The sequence below is a fragment of the Bombina bombina genome, chromosome 3 (assembly GCF_027579735.1).
Source record: "Bombina bombina isolate aBomBom1 chromosome 3, aBomBom1.pri, whole genome shotgun sequence".
Taxonomy (NCBI): Eukaryota; Metazoa; Chordata; class Amphibia; order Anura; family Bombinatoridae; genus Bombina; species Bombina bombina.
Genome location: NC_069501.1, coordinates 1,131,265,675 through 1,131,290,078, shown reverse-complemented (window position 1 = coordinate 1,131,290,078; position 24,404 = coordinate 1,131,265,675).

The window sequence follows — 24,404 nt, the reverse complement described above, 5'->3', positions numbered from 1 at the left end:
CTCGCAGGGACAGCCCCTTTTTTAATAGAATTCCATGAGGGCTGCCCCTGCGAGTCTTGGCATGGAAAACCACGTCTTTACCAGCAATTTTTTTAGAATCAGGACCTAAGGGTAATTCATCTATAGGGTGTAGTAGGTAGTTAATGGCGAATGTGTTTATATTTGAATGTTAGAACAAATGTTATTGTAGAAATTAGACTTACATAATCGACAATTGATAAGAACGAATATTCTTAAAAATTCTATAATCGAATGCTATTTACAGTTTTCGAATGTTACTTTCAAATTCGAATGTTTACAATTAGATCGAAATATACAAATTGGAAATTCCGAATGTAACAGTCAATTCAACAAATACTATTCACACGTTCAATAGTTCATGTGGTAGGGTATTTAGTAAATTGATACATAATAGATACAAATATATCAACAGGGCCGGACTGGGAAATCAGACCGGCCCTGGAAATTTGTATAGACCGGCCCAGCCTCGCCCCCTCAGGTCCAAGTCCCGCCCCCTCCAGCCCAGACCCCGCCCCCCCTCAAGCCCAGCCAACATTGAAACTGCAGTGTGTAGAAAAATGTAAATTTGAAGAGCATACATTAATAAAACTACAAAGGGATAGATTTCTCATCTCATAAACACTTTTGTCAGTCTAACTATCCACCAAAAGGTCAGAAATAATTTGTAAAACACAGCACTTCTAAAAACTATATTTAAAACTTAAAATTATTTAAAATGCTTAACATATGGATGAGAGTTTACAGCTACATATTTTAATCTTTTTTAGAATGAGAAAAGCATTCATAACATTCTACTTGGCACAGTACCGTGACGGATGCACTGAGGCTGCTGTATGCAGGTACAGCCTTGCTACTGCATCCTGTATGACCTGCAACATACACTGAGCACTCCCCAGCCCCAGTGGCCGGTAATCCGCTCTTTATTGGTTCTCAGTGCCGCTATACTACTACAGTAACAGTAGGAAGATTACTGGAGTGTCTGCCTGGTGGTGTCAGAGTCAGCCTGGTGCAGTCTGCTGCCGCACTCCCTTAGTGACGCCACTGGGACTGGGTGGTCCCATGGGAGGAGGAGGCTGATTCATTGAGTCTGATAGGCTCAGCCTCTCTCAGCAACACTGGTTGAAAATGTTGCAGGCTGCAGTACGTGATGAGTGACCCCTCCTCCTCGACCCCCCCCTCGCTCCTCTGGCTCTGTCTATCTTGAGGCTCCTCCCCGGGTTTTAGTAACCCTTACAGTGAATTGCCCCTGGTCTTCACCTAAGTGTTTTTTAATGTGTGTGCTGCTTACCAGTGTAGCGGCTATGGAAATAGCCGAGCGGCAGCCTGTTGCGCTCCCTCACAAGTGAGTCCCAACTTTGCTGCTCTCCACACACTTCTGCAGCTGCCCCAGCCCAGCCTCTGTCGGCCCACCGGGATTTTTCCCGGTATCCCGGCGGCCCAATCCGGCCCTGTATATCAATTCGAATGTTTCTATTTCGAATATTGCATAATTTTAATATTACATTTAAAGAAAACTTTAGAAATACTATTACAGATATATAAATTCAATTTTTTTTAATTTGAATATTGCATCATTCTAATCAAATTATTAGAAAATTTAAATCCAAGGTTACATTTAAAAAAAGCATTTGAAATACTATTACATTAAACGAATGTTAGTAATGTTGTAAAAACATTTGAAATTCAAAACAAACAAACTTGATTATATTTATTCATTTTCTGAATGTTGCGCAACATTCGCGCATCCCTAGTAAGTAGGTTTTAACAGATATGTAGAGGATGACTAAAATGTTCTCAAAAGATTGTGATGAATCCACGAAACTGGACCTTTTTCAATAGATGAGCTATTTTTTAAGGCCTTATATTGCAAACCTGCACATATTATTTTATTGTTAATAAAATATTCCGTACATGTGTCTACAAAATGAAAAGTTGTAAACCTGTTTTAGATTTTGTTTTGTTCATATAAAAAAATCTATACTATAAAAGAATTGTTCAAACAATTCAGCCTTTGAGAATCTTTTAGAGAAGGAAATGATTAGGAGTAGGAAACGTCTCTGACAGATGACTTTTGTGAACATATGGTACCAAGTGTCATCATAAGGTTATATTGTAGCTTAGTGATTGGTCCTTTAAGACTAAAGCAGGATATTTCTTAGGGGGGTACCACCTTCAATCACAGCATGTCCACACACACAAAACATCACCATTCTTTTTATGTTAAATGTTTGATCATAAAATGTGTTCTTAGTTTTACAGAAATAAAAGAAACTTTCGGGAAAAAAGCATTTCCTTTCCTTTGAACACATTTTAATGTGGCAATAATGCCTTATTGTTAGATTTGCTGAGATAAAACATGGAACAATTCTTTGAAGGTAATTTATCACAGATTTTTACTGTAAATATACTTATTGATAGCTTCACAATTAGAAAAAGTTAATATGTATTTTCAATTACTAATTAAAATGATGCACAACAAGTATATATGTTTAATTGACATTTTTTAGCAAAATCAAAATGAAGATATTTTTTTACAACAATTGAAGTTTCTTTTCTTTTTTTCTTTTGGAAGAAAGTGGTAAAATTTTAGAGGCCATTTTTAAGGTGAAAAGTAACCAAAGAATGTGTGAGTAGATCACTTGAATGATGATGTGTTAAAGATATGGAGAAAAACCTGGAGATTTTTTACAAGGTAGTGATGTTCTTTTCATCAAGCATTTAAAAAAATCTGAAAATAAAAAAATAAGTTTAGGGTAGAATGGAAGAATGTTTGGCACACATGCATGGGAGGATTTGATGGTGATAGAAGTCAAATTAATTTGATAAGTGTAAGGGTATATAGGTGAGTATTTTGATACAAGGTTGGAGATATAAGGAGATGAAAGTGTTTAAATCTGATGTTTGTTCTTCAGCCTTAGTTGATCTTCCAAGCGCTGCTTTTATGATCATGAAAAAGATATCTGCAAGATATATACACTTGCAAAATCAATACAGATATCTATAAAATATGTTGAAGAGGAGAGAATATACTGAACCAGAAGAATGAGGGTGAGTGGTCTGGTCAGCTGTTGAGAGTGGCTGACCAGGAAAGAGTAAATATTGGTGAAGCTGGCCATGAGAGAGCGCATGAGACACCTGCCCAGTTAATGAAAAAAAGGCTGGGCAGCCCTGGAGATCTGTTTGTTTTTTTTCTTTCTATCCATTGAAACAGTTTTAGTGATCTACAACCATTATCATTGCTTAACGGTGCTGTTGTGGTGAAATAAAATCATCAACCTTGTTAAAATCAATTTTAAAGTGGAGTCGAGTAAGGTTAACAAAAATGTTATAAGCCTGTGCTCATTAAGATTGAGCAGAGGTGTGTGTTGACCTTAAGAAATACTAAGATACACTCAGTTGAAGGTTACAACTTAAAGTAAGTTTACACAACTACTAAGTTATTATAGATAGTAGCTTAAAGAAAGAGTTTAAAATATAACCTTTAATAACTTATAATAACTTAAAATAATGAAATGCTATACTTTCAAATCGGCATCCACACTCAAAAGAAAATTAAAGACACATTGAGAAAGCCAAAATTAACATAATAGTGATTTTTCTGTTCACATATTCAACATATATATATTTTTCTAAAATTTTACCCTCTATTTGTCGCTGTGTTGGAAAAATCATCTAACTCAATTTTTTCAAATATTGACCATGAATATCGGAAAAAATTGAACTGAGCCCTATGTGTTTAATCCCATAATGATGCTTAAACATATAGGTAGAGGCAAGTAATTGTGCATTTATTCAGCTTTATGTACTGCTGGTAGATATAGGAAGACGCTTAAAGGGATACTAAACCCAGTTTTTCTTTATTTCATGATTTAGATAGAGCTTTCTAATTTACTCCCATTATCAATTTTTCTTCGTTCTCTTGGTATCTAAATTTGAAAAAGCAGGAATGACATTTTGGTTCAGCACACTGGATAGCACTTGCTGATTGGTGGCTACATTTAGCCACCAATCAACAAGCGGTACCCAGGTGCTGGACCTAAAATGGGCCGGCTCCAAAGCTTTTCATTCCTGCTTTTCAAATAAAGATAGCAAGAGAATGAAGAACAATTAATAATAAAGGTAAATTAGAAAGTTGCTTAAAATTGCATGCTCTATCTGAAGCATGAAAGAAACATGTGGGTTTAGTATCCCTTTAAAGAACAGACAAAGTAGCTTTTTAGTATCCCCTTTTAAAGGAAAAAAAAAAAAAAGACATCTAAGCAAATATAAGTGAAACTATCCCGTATGCAGGTGCATTCTTTTTTCTGTATGTTTTATGACTGATGTGTGTGCAAGGTACGTTATCAGCACACAGTCCTCTTAGTCATCATTTAAAGGGATACTAAACCCCATTTTCTTCTTTGATGATTCAGATAGAGTATGCAATTTTAAGTAACTTTCTAATTTACTCCCATTATCAATTTTTCTTCATTCTCTTGGTATCTTTATTTGAAAAAACAGGAATGTAATCTTAACAGCCAGCCCATTTTTTTGTTCAGCACCCTGGCTAGCGCTTGCTCATTGGTGGCTACATTTAGCCACCAATCAGCATGCGCTACCCAGGTGCTTTTCAAATAAAGATACCAAGAGAACAAAGAAGAATTGATAATAGGCGTAAATCAGAAAGTTGCTTAAAATGGTATGCTCTATCTGAATCATGAACAACAAAATGTAGGGTTTAGTATCCCTTTAAGCAGATATTAAATGTGATACTTTATGCTGAGCTCTTTATAGCTGAACGGATAGGTTGATTATTTTGTTAGACTATAAGGTTTATCATTCAATAAAATCTCTAGTAAGATATTTCTCTCTACTCTTATGTTTCCCTATGGACTTTGGTTAATTACCACTTTAGGACAATGTAGTAATTAAAAAATTAGCCTCACTTTAGAGTTATTTTATTCTTTAGTTAATCTAGGCTCGGTAGTCAAATGCCTTAGAATAATAGGCAATTGTTTTATGTTTTAACAATATCTGCATATTATTCTTGTTTCATTTTGTGTTTCTGATCTTCAGGACTTGTTTTGGATGTTACTGGACAAAGACCAATGGGCATTGGAAGCAGTTAAAGAGGGAAAAAGTTATACATCCAGGAATTATTCAACTAAGACCAGACATATATATTGTGCAAATGTAAGCAGTCTATTTTATTATACTATATCTGTATTTCCTTTGTGGATTATTCATGAGCTGTCATTCTGAAGTATTTTAAGGGTAATGAGAACAAGATACTGATGGGATCCTACATTTTGTCATAGGTGTAAACTGGCACTCATAAGCAGAACACAAAACTGCTCTGGAACTAAATCAGTCTCGGGAATTTGACTGATGCGTGAGTTTTAATTATTGTTTAACCCCTAATATTACCTGAGTTATAACTGCAATAAAAAAGGACCCCAAGCTTAACAGCAAAACACGTCTGGGGGAGTGAGGGATGCATGGGGTCCTATTTAATTGCAGTTATACCTACTCAGTAATATTAGAATATGTGGATACAATAATATAAGCATAAGAGGCTACAAGCCTACGCTAAATTGAATGAGTATTGTGGAATGGTGATGTGAAAGTGAGGACGGTTACGAACCGGATATACATTTGATACAACAGAGGGTACATAGGATAAAAACCATGACCGCTAATTTGACTGTTATTAGACAATCACATTTAACAGGCATTGGGTGATACACAGTATCATAGGCAGAACAATTATATACTGCTACGCTAACATTTAGAAATCGAATTTAAGAAGTAACCAATTCAGCATACAATTTAAAAAAATATTTCCAATTTACTTCTATTATCAAATTTACTTTATTCTAATGGTATTCTTTGTGAAATGGATATTAAACAGTGCTCCTTTGGTAAAAACAAATATGTTAAATCAAAGTAAACATTAAAAGAAACAGATTATGTAAAAAAAAAAAAAAAAAAAAAACAACAACTTGTTTTCTTGAAAAATTGCACTTAGAAATTCTCAGTGTAGCCCAGAACCTCCCCCCAGTGTGATAAGAGTGGAGAATTTTTAAAACCTAAGTTTTATGCTGTCAGTTTTGATCATGTGACAATCGGACTCCTTGTTATCTAGTCTATTCCCTTTATAGGAAACCAGCCTAAAAGTTTTATGACATCAGACTAAGATAAACCTTTCTGCAGAGACCACTTCTCTTTGTACGGCTGAGATAGGAAGTAATGAACACTGCACAAATGTAGTAAAAAAATAAAATAAAATCTAAAATCCATTTAAATAGATGAATAATACATATTGCAATGGTTTCTATTAAGTATAAGCAACTGCTTAGTGCTTTTTTATTACAACAAGGAAACTGTTTAAAATCCCTTTTAATAAAATACCTAGCTAAATAGCATGCATGTGTCTGACTACACAATATATAACATTAAAATAATTCTTGCACAATTGCTGCCATATAGTGTTCCAGACACATGCACACTCCTAAACCTACCTACCTTCTTTTCAAGAAAAGATACCAAGGAAACAAAGCAAACTTGCTTATAGAAGTACATTGAACTGTTTTTATTTTTTTTATTTGTACATTTTGGGGCCGATTTATCAAGGGCCGAATGGCCCCTGATGCCCCTGTTTTCGCGCAAGCCTTTAGGCTTACCACTGCTCCTTAACTCGGCTGCCTGCTCTGAGGCTGCAGACATCAATCTGCCCGATCCTAACTGACCAGGCTGATTGACACCCCCTGCTAGCGGACGATTGGCCATGAATCTGCAGGGGGCGGCATTACACAAGCAGTTCACCAGAACTGCTTGTGCAATGTTTAATGCCGACAGTGTATGCTGTTGGGATTCAGCGATGACTGGCGGACATGATACGCTACAGCTACAGTGATAAATCGTCCCCTCTGTCTGAAAGAAGAATTTGGGGTTTCATGTCATGTTTCTAATGTATAAATTTAGTGGGGGTTACATTTAGAATAGGATTTATTATGTTGCTGTTATCATTGTGAGGATTATTTGCAGATAGCACTAGCTTGTTGTGTGTGGTTGTAGTTTGCACTATTGGACTTTGGTTAGGTTTAGCATATGGGTAGGTAGATTAACATGCAGTAGGGCAGTTGCAGTTAAGTTTATTTCTGGTACATGGCTGTTTTATTTGTATTACAGGGTCTCAGTTACATTTTGTTTTGCAGTTAGAGTTAACTCTAGTTTCCATACAATGCAATAGACATACAAACTATTTGTGAGCGACTGTACTACATAAGTGGCTACACTTCTGACGCTAATTTTACAACTGTCATTTTCAGCAGCGGGATTCATAGACCCTAGACCTTATATTGTGCTAGATTACAAGTGGCACAGTACATATATATGTCTAAATATGTGTATGGATGTTTATATATATATATATATATATATATATATATACTGTATAAGAGAGGAAAATAGGCACAGAAATAAGATTAAAGGAGGTCTATAAATGCTGAAGGTCCAAATCCTAATTGTACAAACTACAATTTATAATTTATAGTTTATAAGGTAATCAGTCAATAAATTAATTTACTATCTGTTAAACGTGCACTTCACAGTTAAAATATCAATATTTTACAGCAACCTAAAATTCAATAAAACTAATATTAATAACAATAAGTAATTAAATAAGATAAAACCACTCTCTTATATGCAGAGTTCTTAAATATAAGAAGTGGAACTCCAGCCTCTGTAGAAAAAAAAGAAGCTATAGCATTAGTCCCCTAAAGAATGTCCAAGGTGCCATAAGACCTGATTCCAATAATAGTGACAGTTGGTGTGCTTGTTGTTCCAGTTGGATGAAGATGGAGCCGCTGGGATGAAGATCGTTCAAGCCGGACTTCAGCAACTGTGAGTACCTAAAGAGGGGTTAGTGTTAGGATTTTAAGGTTTTTTGGGGTGGTTTTTTTTTTTAGATTAGGGTTTGGGCTTGTCTTAAAAGAGCTGAATGCCCTTTTCAATGCCCATAGAAATGCTCTTTTCAGGGCAATGGGTAGATTAGGTTTTTTTAGCGTTAGGTTTTTTATTTTGGGGGGTTGGTTGGGTGGTGGGTTTTACTGTTGGGTGGTCTTTGTATTTTTTTCAGGAAAAGAGCTGATTTCTTTAGGGCAATGTCCTACAAAAGGCCCTTTTAAGGGCTATTGGTAATTTATTGTAGGCTAGGGCGTGTTTTTATTTTGGGGGGCTTTTTACTTTTATAGGGCTATTAGATTAGGTGTAATTGTTTTTATTTTGGATAATTTTGTTTGTTATTTTTCATAATTTAGTGTTTGTTATTTTTTGTACTTTAGTATTTTTTAATTTTTTTGTAATTTAGTATTTTTTGTAATTGTAGATTTAATTTTTGTAGTAGGGTTAGGTTTTTTCAATGAGTAATTTAATTTATTTACGGCTAGATTTAGAGTTTGGCGGTAGATGGGGTGCGTTAGCTACGCGTGGTTTATGTCTAACGCACGGCATTGTTTACCGCCGGTATTTAGAGTTCAAATAATACCTTCTAACGATACTCCTAACGCGTGTATTTCACACGCGGAATCCTGCCCGAGTTAGACAGTCTCCCATAGAGATCAATGGAAATGCAAACAAACACGCTTTTTTCACCTAACACTCGATCTCGCGAGAAATACGCACAGCTCGGTCATATGACGCATAACACATCATGCACAACAATAACACGCCGCAAATGTCATAACAACAATCACTAAACAAAGCACACAAGCATTACACATTCAGAAGCGGGGGATTTTTATTTAAATAAAATACACGGAATACGCATATACTTTAAGATGCGGAAATACGGAAAATAACAACAAGGAAAAAAATAAAAAAACATACACTAGCAAAATAATCGCATTCAATATTACTATATATTAGGACAAACATACATATACAACACTTCACTAATACCACACCATCGCAAATTAACATTTAAACATAATACTATTGGACAATGTTATAGAAAACGACCACTATGACATCATCGCATTCTACACATTCCACAAATAATAACTCCAAATGAGCATGCGCACATTCACACACCTAATACACATTGCACAAATAATAATTACTAATAAAGCACACCTGAACACAATTTACAACGCAAACCGGTACATCATTAAACATTTACACAGGGTATATAAGCAACACACAAGCATGGCTTCTTTCACTGTGTTGATGGTGGGTTTTTGGAGATTGGAGCTTAGAGATTTGGTGCATTATTGTGAGTCAGTTAGTGGTAGTGAGAGTTAGTGGTAGTGAGAGTTAGTGGTAGTGTGAGTTAGTGGTAGTGTGAGTTAGAGAGTTAGTGGTAGTGGGAGTTAGAGAGTTAGTGGTAGTGGGAGTTACAGAGTTAGTGGTAGTGGGAGTTAGAGAGGTAGTGGTAGTGGGAGTTTTAGAGTTAGTGGTAGTGGGAGTTAGAGAGTTAGTGCTAGTGTGAGTTAGTGAACGACAGTTGGTTTGGGTGAGTGTGTGAGTGCTTTTTCTGTACACTTAACACATTTACACGCAAACACATTCAATACATACATACATACACTTATCAATAACACTACATACACTCCATACCCCATACCCTCTCATACTACACTCCATACCCCATTCCCTGTACTCCCATTCCCTTTCATCCCATTTACTCTTATCCCATACCCCATCCCCATCCCATCCCCAACATTTAGTTTACATATCCTCCTTTTAGTCTTCTTCTTCATTTTTTTCATTTAAATACACCTTACCCTCTTTTATTTATATCCCTTTCACACTTTCAGCACTTATTTTGGTCTTTTTAGTTCTTTATTTTGACCCCCTTTCATTTGATCACACTCACTTTTGGTTTGCTTAGTTGGGGTTTAGTTTAGGGAAGAGATGGAGGGCAGGCAGGGGAGAGGTAGAGGGGGGAGGAGAGGGAGGGGGAGAGGAACAGGACAGGAAGGGGGGCAGGAAGCGGGGGCGGAAGCGGTGGGTGGACCCAGCCACTTGGTTCAAGATGAACAAGTGGCTGGGCCCAGTGGCGGACAGAGTAGGGCTTCACAGTCCGGGAAACAGAGGGCATCGTCACAGGGGAAGGCCAAGGCGACTAGGGAGGCGAGGTTTTCGATGGAGGAGAAGGAGGCCCTCGTAGAAGCCTATATGGCCAGGTATAGGAGGCTGCAGCATCAGAAGATCACCCCGACTGAGAAGAGAAAGCTCTGGCAGGAGATAAGGAATGCAGTCAATGCAGTGGGTGGCCGGAACAGAGATATGGACTCTATTAAACATCGATACCGGGACTGCAAGATGGATCTTAAAAAAAAGTTAAGCTGGGAGGCCCAACATGCCGCAGGAACCGGTGGCGGCCCTGCACTGGAAATCGAGTACTGCCGATGGGAGGAAATGTTGCGTCCCAGCATCTCCGAAGTGGATATATTCGGTATCGGAGGAATTGATACCGGGAACCTGCAATTCTCATCTGACGGTAAGCTCATTTAAGAATAAATTAACATACGAATGTATTTCAAGGGACACTATACGCAAACCTTTACTTTCATGATTAAGGTAGAGAATACAATTTTAAACAACATTCCAATTTACTTATATTACCTAATTTGATTCATTCCTTAGATATACTTTAATGAAGAAATAGCCATGCACACGGTGAACCAATCACAGGAGGCAGCTATATGCAGCTACCAATCAGCAGCTTCTAAGCATATCTAGATATGCTTTTCAGCAAAGAATATCCAGAGAATTAAGCTAATTAGATAAGAAAAGTACATTAGAAAGTTGATTATAATTGTATGCTTCGAAATCATGAAAGATAAAACATTGGGTTTCATGTCCCTTTAAGGATCAGATTAATGCTATTACGTTGTTTACACGCATTCACAATTACTTTGCGGTTACATTAGTATCTAGGCTATAGGTTAGGTGTGCATTTAAACAGACTGAAAACAAACGCTAAAACATTCAGATTGACCAGAGATATCACAAACATGGTTTATAAAATGCTGAAATCGTATTGATTGTTAGATTTAAAATTGGATTAATGAGGCTGCATTTGTAATTGTATCGTAAGCTAAGTAATTTAAAGCTTTATTTGGAAATATGCTAATATATACATTTATTTCTTTTTCAAATATACAGAGTCTGGGGAGGAGGCAGCACAGCAAATACAGGCTCCTCCTTTTCACCGGGATGAGAGTGGTGGGGATGAATCTCCACCTCGGAGGGAAGAGGGCCCCCTTGACGAAGAGGGCCCCCTTGACGAAGAGGGCCCCCTTGACGAAGAGGCCCCGGAAGCAGAGGAAGAGGCCGCGGAAGCAGAGGCCCCTCAAGGACCAGCAGGCCGCCGTGCACAAGCAGGCCGCCGTGCACGGGCACCCCGCCGTGCACAACAAGAGTAAATAGCGGAGGTGCGGGTTCTACTAGACTACATTGACCAGATGCGTAACTCCCGGATACAAAATATAGAAGGCAGAACTAGGATCATTGAAGGACAAAACAAAATCATTGAAGGCCAAACCCAAATCATACACCTCCTTACTCGAATAGAAGAAGGACAAAACAGAACCTTTAGACTCCACCAAGAGATGTTTAATTTGTTCCGGGAGGCGCATGCTGGTCTGCCTCCTGCTGGTCTGCCTCCTGGTCCGCCATCTGCTGGTCTGCCTCCTGCTCCTGGGCCGCCATCTGCTGGGCCTCCTGCTCCTGGGCCGCCATCTGCTGGGCCTCCTGCTCCTGGGCCGCCATCTGCTGGGCCTCCTGCTGCTGGGCCATCTTCTCCTGCCGGGCCATCTTCTCCTGCCGGGCCATCTTCTCCTGCCGGGCCATCTCCTCCTCCTCACCTTGGTCGTCCCAGTACTCTTCCTTCCACTCTTCCCACAACATATCCAATGAGAAACTCGTCGGAGTCGGCAGTTGACCCTCCCAGAGTCTCAGCCCCGTGGGAAGAGGGGAAGGAAGAGGAAGTAAGTATTTGTTTTCATGTTTAATGTTTTTTATTTAATGTGTAATGGATAGGTATGTAATGATGTTGTTTTCATACACTTGTGGACCACACTCTGTATATAATCTACTTCTATGGGACCGGGTCCATGGAGGCAGATTGTTTGCAGAGTGTGGGTTATAAGTGTGTGAAAACCACATCACATACCTATCCTTGTTCATGATATTGATTGGTTTCTGTGATGTGATGTCCAAACTGTTTCCCGAATCGCAAACAAAATTACCATTACAATTATCCATGATGGCATATTACTGTTTGAATGCCAATAACACAGCTTAAAGGGACAGTCAGAATCATTGATTACAAAGAAAACACTGTATTACGCATTATCAAGTTGGAAACAACAAAACATGGAGAAATACGTGTGACTTATGTGCTTACCCTTGGATCTATGCCTATGAAAAATGACCACTTATTTGTTGTTCTGACATAACAACATTTTAGACATCAATGATCAATACATGGTAAATATGCTTTTTGAGCTCAAGGTTTTAGATATACAAATGATATCCAAATGCCCTCTAGTGGTCAAATTGCATAATGATTACATGCACTCTTCAAGCTCGAAGAAATGAGCACACGAACCTCATAGGTTTAGCTAGCAAATTAAACTAAACACAGACAAATGATTAATTGGTGAGAAACATTTGATATCATTGATATTACAAAATTGACTTTTTTAATAATGCAAAACATTATTTGTTTTCTAAACTGTCCCTTTAACAAAATTACATATGCTAACATATATTTGCAGATTGTTGGTATATCTACATGTACTTGTTCAAACAATAAATATTGAAAACAGATTTCTATTGACGTGTTAAATAAAGTCTATTTTCTTAAAGAGACATTATTGTGTTAATTTATTTTTATAAAGACATTTGTTTTAACAATGAATATGGTTTAAAGTCCTTTTAGGAGTGGGGGGTGAAAATATGCTAACAATAATATATTTGGAGATTAACCAATGTGGAACTCATACATGATACAAAAATCAACATTTGCATTAAAGGGACAGTATACTATATTTTTAACAGAACTGCATGTAATAGACACTACTAGAAACAATAAGATTAACATATACTGATATCAATATTACAAAGCTTTAAACACTTTCTTTGAAAATCGGGTTATCTCTATTGAAAATATAGATGAACCCCCATTACAACCGTAAAACAAGACAATACCCCATCATTAACATATGAAAAGACCCTTTACACAAACAGGAGAAAGCTGGAGATGGTACTCACATGAAACTTTGAGGCTTGGCGAGGAGTCTGAATATTACTTACATTTTATTTGAACAGAAGCAAAATGAGACGTGTATTTGGTCAACAATGGACTATATAACTAGAGACAAAATAAAATAGTTTGTTTTTTAATGTGAGTGTCTAACGAACCTTTAATAAAATATACGACGAAATTACATTTAGAAGAAGTCTGCATCATATATTTAGCATATGATAAAGATAAATGCATATTGATTACTCTATTCTAACACAATAGCGCATATTTATGAATTAGATATCTTTAACATTAAACACAACAGTCATTTTTCATAAAAAGGAACATATTGTTGACAAACATATTAAACAACATGGACTATAGAGATTTGCACTTGCCTCGAAATATCTTATGCATGAAAACATTTTGCTTTCGTTCGTTTATTCAACCAGACATCCAGCAAAAGAGAATGTGGTGGTCTTTATCAGCTATGGGTCAACAATGTAACATGATGCACACAATCCATATTCGCCATGGTTTTAAACTTGTCTTCTCATTCACAAACGTGTGTAACGTGCACAAACAAATATTGCGGGACTACGTAATACAATCAGACGTTTTTTTACATTTGCATGTGACGTCTTAATTAACATGGCGCTTCCTTGATCACGTAAGAACGCCATCCAATAAAAGGTGCATCCTTGATCGCGTAAAAACGTCAGTCAATACAAGGAATCATTGGACAGCCTGGCAGGTGACGTCTTAAGCAACATGGCGCATCCGAGATCACTGAAAAACCGCAGCCAATACAAGGACTCAGTTGACAGCTTGGCATATCACTAAGAAACGTATTTATATTTTAGTAACTAGTATGTGTCTATATTGCTATCTAGGAATGTCACGAAATCATGAATCATCTTTTTGGACTTGACTGTCCCTTTAACTATAGCTATGGTGTATATCTTTAACATTTAACCCTTTAAGGACACAGCTTTCAGTTTGCTCAATTGTTTTATGACGGAAAAATTCCGTCATATGTCCTTAAGAGGTTAAAAGATACACATGAGAAATACATATGCCATTGATGTTTTAAGATATGTTTAAATTGTTTTGGAATAACAATGACACATGTATTGATCAAACGTGTCATTTATTCAAGTTGAAATATGGTCAGCCTACCTATAGCCATATATGGGAGGAGAAGTATTTTTTAAAAATATTTGGAAAAACATATTCCTCATCTAAAATATGCGCATTACACACAGAGATTGATTTGGTTACACTTTTACAATAAGATAGAATTGAAAATGAAATACATGTGCTGTCAACATTACAATAAGATTGTTTATTAATAAGATTATATGTCCTTGTTCATGTAAAAAGGACAAAAACGCTTTAGAAATGGAAATCCATTCATTAACAATTGTGCTCAGCATCACTTAAAGGGACATGATTTTTATTTGTAAAAAGAGGATACACAGAGACAATACTATTTCAATAAAATGAACACTTTACAGGGATTATATCATTGTATCAATCCTCAGATCATTTGTTAAAGGTGCATCAATTCATGCAGAGTTTATAAATACACACATGGATGTTAAATTTGAAATATACATATATATATACACAAATAACAATCTATATAAACATATATAAAAAAATTACTATGCTAATCATAATCATGCAATGATAAAGCTTTTCGAAAAATATATAAAGACAAATAATAAAATTACATTGGAGATGTTAATCTTAAAGTCATTTACAATTGTATTACATATATGATTCAGGAAACACCATTATTTTTGCTAAGGTCCCTTTAAGGATCAACCAGATAACCTAGAGATTTCAATCAATGACATGAATAAGGAGGACAAAGAATCGTGCAATGACATGTCTTTTATTAGGATGTCAGAAAACATCAACAAAGTTTATAAATAATCTTGTAAAGATCATGAAAATTTGAGCCATATGACAAGGTAAAAGAGTGCATCACAGTCCATGAAGAGAGTTGCCAAGGGCCAGCAAAGCCCCATTTGAGCCATATGACAAGGTAAAAGAGTGCATCACAGTCCATGAAGAGAGTTGCCAAGGGCCAGCATAGCCCCATTTGAGCCATATGACAAGGTAAAAGAGTGCATCACAGTCCATGAAGAGAGTTGCCAAGGGCCAGCATAGCCCCATTGGAGCCATATGACAAGGTAACAGAGTGCATCACAGTCCATGAAGAGAGTTGCCAAGGGCCAGCATAGCCCCATTTGAGCCATATGACAAGGTAACAGAGTGCATCACAGTCCATGAAGAGAGTTGCCAAGGGCCAGCATAGCCCCATTGGAGCCATATGACAAGGTAAAAGAGTGCATCACAGTCCATGAAGAGAGTTGCCAAGGCCAGCATAGCCCAATTTGAGCCATATGACAAGGTAACAGAGTGCATCACAGTCCATGAAGAGAGTTGCCAAGGGCCAGCATAGCCCCATTTGAGCCATATGACAAGGTAAAAGAGTGCATCACAGTCCATGAAGAGAGTTGCCAAGGGCCAGCATAGCCCCATTGGAGCCATATGACAAGTAACAGAGTGCATCACAGTCCATGAAGAGAGTTGCCAAGGGCCAGCAAAGCCCCATTTGAGCCATATGACAAGGTAACAGAGTGCATCACAGTCCATGAAGAGAGTTGCCAAGGGCCAGCATAGCCCCATTTGAGCCATATGACAAGGTAAAAGAGTGCATCACAGTCCATGAAGAGAGTTGCCAAGGGCCAGCATAGCCCCATTTGAGCCATATGACAAGGTAAAAGAGTGCATCACAGTCCATGAAGAGAGTTGCCAAGGGCCAGCATAGCCCCATTGGAGCCATATGACAAGGTAACAGAGTGCATCACAGTCCATGAAGAGAGTTGCCAAGGGCCAGCATAGCCCCATTTGAGCCATATGACAAGGTAAAAGAGTGCATCACAGTCCATGAAGAGAGTTGCCAAGGGCCAGCATAGCCCCATTTGAGCCATATGACGAGGTAACAGAGTGCATCACAGTCCATGAAGAGAGTTGCCAAGGGCCAGCATAGCCTCATTGGAGCCATATGACAAGGTAACAGAGTGCATCACAGTCCATGAAGAGAGTTGCCAAGGGCCAGCATAGCCCCATTTGAGCCATATGACAAGGTAACAGAGTGCATCACAGTCCATGAAGAGAGTTGCCAAGGGCCAGCATAGCCCCATTTGAGCCATATGACAAGGTAACAGAGTGCATCACAGTCCATGAAGAGAGTTGCCAAGGGCCAGCATAGCCCCATTTGAGCCATATGACAAGGTAAAAGAGTGCATCACAGTCCATGAAGAGAGTTGCCAAGGGCCAGCATAGCCCCATTTGAGCCATATGACAAGGTAAAAGAGTGCATCACAGTCCATGAAGAGAGTTGCCAAGGGCCAGCATAGCCCCATTGGAGCCATATGACAAGGTAACAGAGTGCATCACAGTCCATGAAGAGAGTTGCCAAGGGCCAGCATAGCCCCATTTGAGCCATATGACAAGGTAAAAGAGTGCATCACAGTCCATGAAGAGAGTTGCCAAGGGCCAGCATAGCCCCATTTGAGCCATATGACAAGGTAACAGAGTGCATCACAGTCCATGAAGAGAGTTGCCAAGGGCCAGCATAGCCCCATTGGAGCCATATGACAAGGTAACAGAGTGCATCACAGTCCATGAAGAGAGTTGCCAAGGGCCAGCATAGCCCCATTTGAGCCATATGACAAGGTAAAAGAGTGCAACAGGCATAACAATAATCAGAAAAAAAGGCCAAATGGCAACCATAACAAAAACATCAACATGTGGACGGAGGATTCTTCTCTGCGCCCTTGGAGCATCTCCAGATCCTCCACTTACTGGTCATCCCCTTCATCGTCCTGTGCATGTCCAGCTACAGATTCAAGCATTGAGTTCCACCGCCTCATCTGACATAGATTCATATGCTGAACCTGTAGCTGGGCCTGCATGGTGTCGGCCATCCCTCTCAGGACAGCTGCGTTCCTCAACACGGCCTGCTCTATGCGTGCTAGAGCTTCGAGCGCGAGCCATGTTGAGTCACAGCCTAAAATAAAGAATAAATAAAATCTTAATGATAATTACACAACAGACAAAATAAAAAGCAAAGATACATTGTCATCATAAAGACAAATAATTCTTTAAATTAATTTGTTGACATTGATTATTTACACATGAAATATGTTATTCAGACAGACCTAAACCATTAAATGGACATTTTAATCCAACATGTTGTCCCCTTTAATTGGTTTTTGATGATCCACTTTTACAGCTTGAGTGTCTAAAATCTTGTTAAAGGATTTACATTGTACTTACATTAGCAATTTTAAGATTTTAGTTATACTGTGGTAGGCACACCTATCCTTAAACATTTTGGCGTTGAGGACAAGCTGTGTAAACATAGCAACCAGAAGAAATTACATTCCCACTGGGTTATACAATAGATAATGTATAAACATTTGGACATAAATATTTGGATCCAAATAGTGGTGATTGGTATATGTAGTGATATCAAATTAAAGGGACAGTAAACCTAAATATTTTAGTTACTGATTCAGATAGAGCATGACATTAAAAAGAATTATTAATTTACTTGTATTCTTTAAATGTTTGAATTCTCGAGCTATATTTTAAATGCAAGAATGTAAGTTTATAGGGCAGGCCATTTTTGGTTATCAACTTTGGTTGTCCCTGCTGATTGATGGATACATTCATCCAACAATAAAGAAATGATGTCCATATTTTTTTATAATAAAAAAAAATATAGGCATTTCTTTGTTTCAATAAAGATAGCAAGAGAATGAAGAATAATTGATAAGAGTAGTAAATTATAAATTTGATTAACATTGCATGCTCTATTTGAATCACAATTGAAAAATTTTCAGTCAGTGTACCTTTAAGTATCTTATAATGTTGATTTTGAATGATACTTACAGCTGTGCCTGGGAAGGACAATCTGACACCCAGGACAATGAAGGTTGAGACAGGGGGGAGGGATGGGATTGGGGAGGGATGGGATTGGGTTGGGGAGGGATGGGATTGGGTTGGGGAGGGATGGGCTGCTGCTCTGGGGTAGTCCGTACAGCTGGGGAGTGGTGAGTTGGGGGCTGGGCAGCTGGGGTAGCTGTACGGGCCAAAAGACGGGGAGAGCGGCGAAGGGGGATGAAGGGGCGTTTTTTGGGAGGGATACAACAGGACAAATGGGAAGGACCGGGAGGGGAAGGGGACTGGGCAGGGGGCTGGGCAGGGGACTGGGCAGGGGGCTGGGCAGGGGACTGGGCAGGGGGCTGGGCAGGGGACTGGGCAGGGGAGGAACAATGATGACCAGAAGCAGAGGATCCATCTGAAATAAATATAATAAATATATTAACATCTCATACATCATGAAATCAAATCAACGCATTTCAACTTGATTATGTTTGCAATATACTTAGAAGTGTGTTTGAATTTCTAAACAATCATGACATGAGGATATGGTATGCATATAGGCACTCAGATGAATATCAATGACTGTCTGTACAATTCTAAAATTATTATTGTGGTTTGGCCTAGAATATGCATGTGACATCATGATGGCATGAATTTCAAATCCAAATATTTAAACAAATCCAAGCATATCTTCATGCTGCCTTATATATAAAGGGGGCAGTAGTGTATTTGAACAGACAAATAATATTCCTTTTTAAAGTGCAAAAGCTGTAGACTTTGAATGTCTTCAATAAAATGATTTCCAATAAAGCAACATGTTGGAAACATGTTAGATATATTTCACATACCATCAGACTTCAAGGGAGCCTCTTCCTCCTCCGTCCCACATGTTAAATCAATCTCTGTAAAACATAACATGTTGTGTACACGTTAAGATCATATATTATAACATATGTTACTGTTGCTCAAAGACACACATCAATGTTGCATTAAAGATATACACACCCAAAGTTATGATTTACATCATTTTGATGGAGCATACAAATGACATTAGATTTGTTATTATCAATGATTCAGATTTTCGATTTATTGTTTGTATTAATTTTCAAATCATAAAAGCATAGTACATTGAACATTTAAGATTTCTCATGTGTGTATCACTTGATGATTGTTGTCAAAAATGAACCTGGAAACAAACATATGCTATACATCTTCTGAACAACAAAGGTGTAGACTAAGAAAGTTTTAATTCTTAATCTTTCAATATTCAAATAAAATTATTATATAATCAGAGGAGTCAATTATATGTTTGTTTCAAATGTTATGCTTCATCAGAATCATGCTCATAATATTGATTACCAATACACCTTCAATGACATATAAATGAGTCAATGGACTTACCAGAAGACCGCAAATGCGGCTCTGTGTCAGTGCTGGATTCCTCTGGGCTCCCCACACCAACTCTCTCTATGAATGATATAGATACATATTAGTGAACACATTTGGGATAGCACTAAATCACATCTGTATCGATTTATAAGAATAATCAACTTTAAAATGTGAAGAATAGAGCAGTCATTCTAAAAAAAAATGCTTTATTGAATCAAGGGGATTATGTAAAAAAATATGTATTGAACATATGTTTAATTTGTGACTATATTAGACATCAAACTCATCTCATACGATGCTATTGCATATCTAAATATACCCATTGATCAATGTTCTTCAAAGAATACACACAAACCACATTTTGAATAACAGCTGTTGACAAATATAAACAAAGACATGTGGCACATCGAGCCATTTGTGCAATGTACAGTAATCTTGTTTAGGACACAACACATATTGATCACAATACCAAACCAAATTGATTAGTACAAATATGTAATAATGGTGCTGTTAGAGTATGCTTATATCTATAAAGTAACTCCAACAGTGAATATGTGAATTATATATCAATATTGTCTAATCCAAAGAATGGAAGGATTAATGAATTAATTGTTTATTAAAGGGACACTGACATGATTTATTTCAATCATTGATTTCACTGTTCAAACTGTTCCAAATGATTTAACATTGACTCCTATTATAATTTTAATGTTGCTACATTTTAATCTTAAAGGCAGATAAGCAATATTGGATTCAATAAATATTGTTTGTTGAAGGTATCCACCAATCATCAATAAAAACCCAGGTTGGTCAACCAAAATTGAGCTGCAGATAAACGTACATTCTTGATTTTAAAATACATTTAGCAATAGAATATTTCACATATGATTATAGTATTATATTTAAATGTTGCTTAATATTGCATGCTCTATCTGAATGACAACATTAATAATTTTAGCTCAGTGTCCCTTTAATATAAAAATATAATGATTTGACAAGGTTGGTGTTAATGAATTCTCTACTCCATATGTTGATGTAATGAATGGGATTGAGCATGCAATTTGAATCTAATATGTTATTTAAGGATATCCTAAGAATTATTTAATTTTCATCTGTTAAAGGGACATGAAGCTCTAAATGTGTAATTGTATACTTTTTGAAACTATGTACTACTGTTATCTCAACACATGATTTTAACTTTTGACCCAATGCCAATTTATGCATAAAAAAACAGCCGGATAATACCAGTAATGCATTGTTTAACCTAAACCAAAATCAATATGTTTTTAGAAGAACTAAAACAATAGACTGAACCAATGTAGCTCATAAAATGTTTAAACAAAACAATAAAATCACGTTTACAAATCATTCAATGTAAAATTTCGTTGGCATGTTCCTTAAATGACGTGATCAATTTCAAAAATGGAATCTATATTTTTAAAAACAAATCATATGCAAAAGTGTGTGAATTTTTGCAAAATGTATACAAATAAGATTAAGCAATACACAAGGGAAGAATATACATTGGACATTCAAAGAATCTTACATTAAAATTAAGATATCCAGAATAGATGGGATATTTTAAATTTGATAAAAATTCAGAGTAGTCTTACAATGTAATCCTATGTTTTTTTTTATTTTTATTCTTATTTGTAAATATTTTACTAATCCATTTTGCAGATACATATAAATATTGAACAATGTGGATTTAGTATGTAATGTTCTGTCCATGTTTCTAAGACAAATGTCAATTAAAATGAGACATACCATACTGTGACAAGCCCTGGCTTGAAGATCCAGCACCAACATCCAGATCTGTAATATATTAAATGAGGATTGGATATCATTAATACAAATCATGCCATGTTTAAAATCTTTACATTATTAGCAAATCAATTAAAAACTATTAATCTTTTGGTAGTCCCATGAGTTAATTGTTTCCTCAATTAAATTCATGATAAATATATCCTGTACTCTTATTTTCAATCAGTTGTGTTGCTTACTGTAGCTTTATTTTTTTGGGGGGTTATTTCATTCTCATCAATTGATGGGCATATGTTATTATTTTTTTGGATTCTGCTATTTTTTTTTTATTAGGTATAATATTGAAAATAAGAATACTGTATTCTTCACATATATAATAATTCACATTTCATTTTGACCAACATGTATAAAGCAATGCCACTTACAGCAAACCCATGTTAACGTGTATGCGCAATTCTAATTTTCGCGATCATTGCGCAATGATTCCAAGCGGAATAACGCATCCGTCATTTGACCAACATGTATAAAGCAATGCCACTTACAGCAAACCCATGTTAACGTGTATGCGCAATTCAATTTTCGCGATCATTGCGCAATGATTCCAAGCGGAATAACGCATCCGTCATTTGACCAACATGTATAAAGCAATGCCACTTACAGCAAACCCATGTTAACGTGTATGCGCAATTCAATTTTCGCGATCATTGCGCAATGATTCCAAGCGGAATAACGCATCCGTCATTTGACCAACATGTATAAAGCAATGCCACTTACAGCAAACCCATGTTAACGTGTATGCGCAATTCAATTTTCGCGATCATTGCGCAATGATTCCAAGCGGAATAATGCATCCGTCATTTGACCAACATGTATAAAGCAATGCCACTTACAGCAAACCCATGTTAACGTGTATGCGCAATTCAATTTTCGCTCTGTGACGCATATTCTGTAGAGCGCAAGAAACATCATTCCTATTTCATGTGTCACTAATCTAAAATCAGATATCTAAACATCATATGTAGTGTATGTTGTGAGATCTGTATAGGTTTAGTATCTGACTATATAAACATTTTTTAAAATTCAAAACAAATATTAAGATATTATATGAAGTTGGATAGTTACCTGGTTCAGATTCTCTATCAGCTCCTCCCAGGCCACCGGACGGAGAAGCAGCTGCCCTGGCCCCCGCGTCAGGACTTTCAGATCCCGCAGCTGGGAGGGAAGAAGAGGAGGCCGAGGATGGCGAGGATCTAAATCTTTTGGGGACCCGGAGAGTGAGGAGCTCGCATAAAGTCACCTCATAAGGGAGTAGGTATAGTTTCCGCGGGGCCTTTCTTTGGCCCCCTCTTTTACGGGCTTGTACCCACTCCCTTATGAGGTTGACTTTTTTTGACAATCACAACCTCATATCTCCGAATCTCCTCATGATTTGATCCTGGCTCCTCTGGACGCCACACACCAATTTCACCGCATTGGTGATAGACTCCCAGAGGGCCTTCTTAACAGGCGCATCTGTCGACCTCCTCTTGTTCCCAAACAGCTGGGGATAAAAGTCCTTGACGGCGTGGACCAGTGCAGCGCTCTCCTGCTTGGTGAACCTGGGAGGTGACATGCCTGCTCGGTTGGCTACTAAATATATTATAATAATAATATTAATATATAACACTGCCTGCAGGCATTAGAGAACTGACAAAGATGGCAACGTGTAATGGACTTTTATATGGTGAAGTAAACATGAGATGCACCATGGGACAAGTTATCTGTACATCTGATTGGATAAAAGTTTGAAATATTGTTAGAATGTCTGTGAGACCATCCTGACTCAAGTTGAGTTTGTGTGATGAACTCTGATTGGCCGTTCATTAATGTTTCATATCTTAGTAACTTCCTTACACATACCTCTTGGTGGTGCTGTTACTTCATTTTTCATGTAGAAGTATTTGTAACTCATGGGCCTGTCATGCGGATATGTGTGACGCAGATTTAATATCCGTGATCCGTTAAATATTAATGTTTAAATTCTCTTTAAAATCTAATACTGTCACATTATTAAATGTTGTAGACATTTTTCGGTTTAATAACGGTCTGTTTCTTTAATACAAATACACATTTAATATTGTATGTCTTTATTGTTCATAAAATCAATTTGTTGACTTATTGTGAAGTATTGACATTGCTCTATTAAATGTATTTATAATGCACATTGATTGTGTGCTATTGCGTGACATTAGACTAATGTTTAAAGATGCAAATCTGGTGTTTCAAGATCCGTTTCCCACGCAACATTTCCGAATGTTCAAATTCAGGTTCTAATGTCAGTAACTTGGATAATCTGTTTATAAATGTTAAACTACAGGTTTGTTTGTTATTAGTAAATAAACCTCGAGCTTGTAATTGTCTGAACTGCTCATATATGTTATTGTGCAATGGCGTCTTTATTTTTAAATAGACATTACAAACAAACAATTGTATCAAATGATCTGTAGAGATAGAGAATTGTTTAGACTTTAAAATGTAACTCAATTTATCTTTGTATTTATATATCCTCAACAGAAGAAATTTAAATGCACATGGTTGAGCCAATCACATAAGGCATCTCTGTGCATCCACCAATCTTCATCTACTGAGCCTATCTCGATATGCTTTTCAAGCAAAGTATGTCAAGATAAGAAGAGAAGTAAATACACTCTTTAAATCTCTTAAAGGGACACTGTCCAAACAAATTTAGCGTTCGTGATTCAGATTGAGCATGAAATGTTAAGCAACTTTATAATTTAATCCGATTCTCAAATGTTAAGAATTATCTTGTTATCTTTCTTTGCAAATCAATAATGATATTTTCGATTACGGACAATTTTTTCAAAAAACCTGGGTTGTCCTTGATGATTGTTGGATAAATTAATCCACCCAAAAAAATAAAAAGGTCTGTCCAGAGTACTGAAGCAAATAAATTATCAATTTAATGCCTTATGTTTAAAGTAATGATAGCAACATCACGAGGAACATTGATAATATGAGACAATTT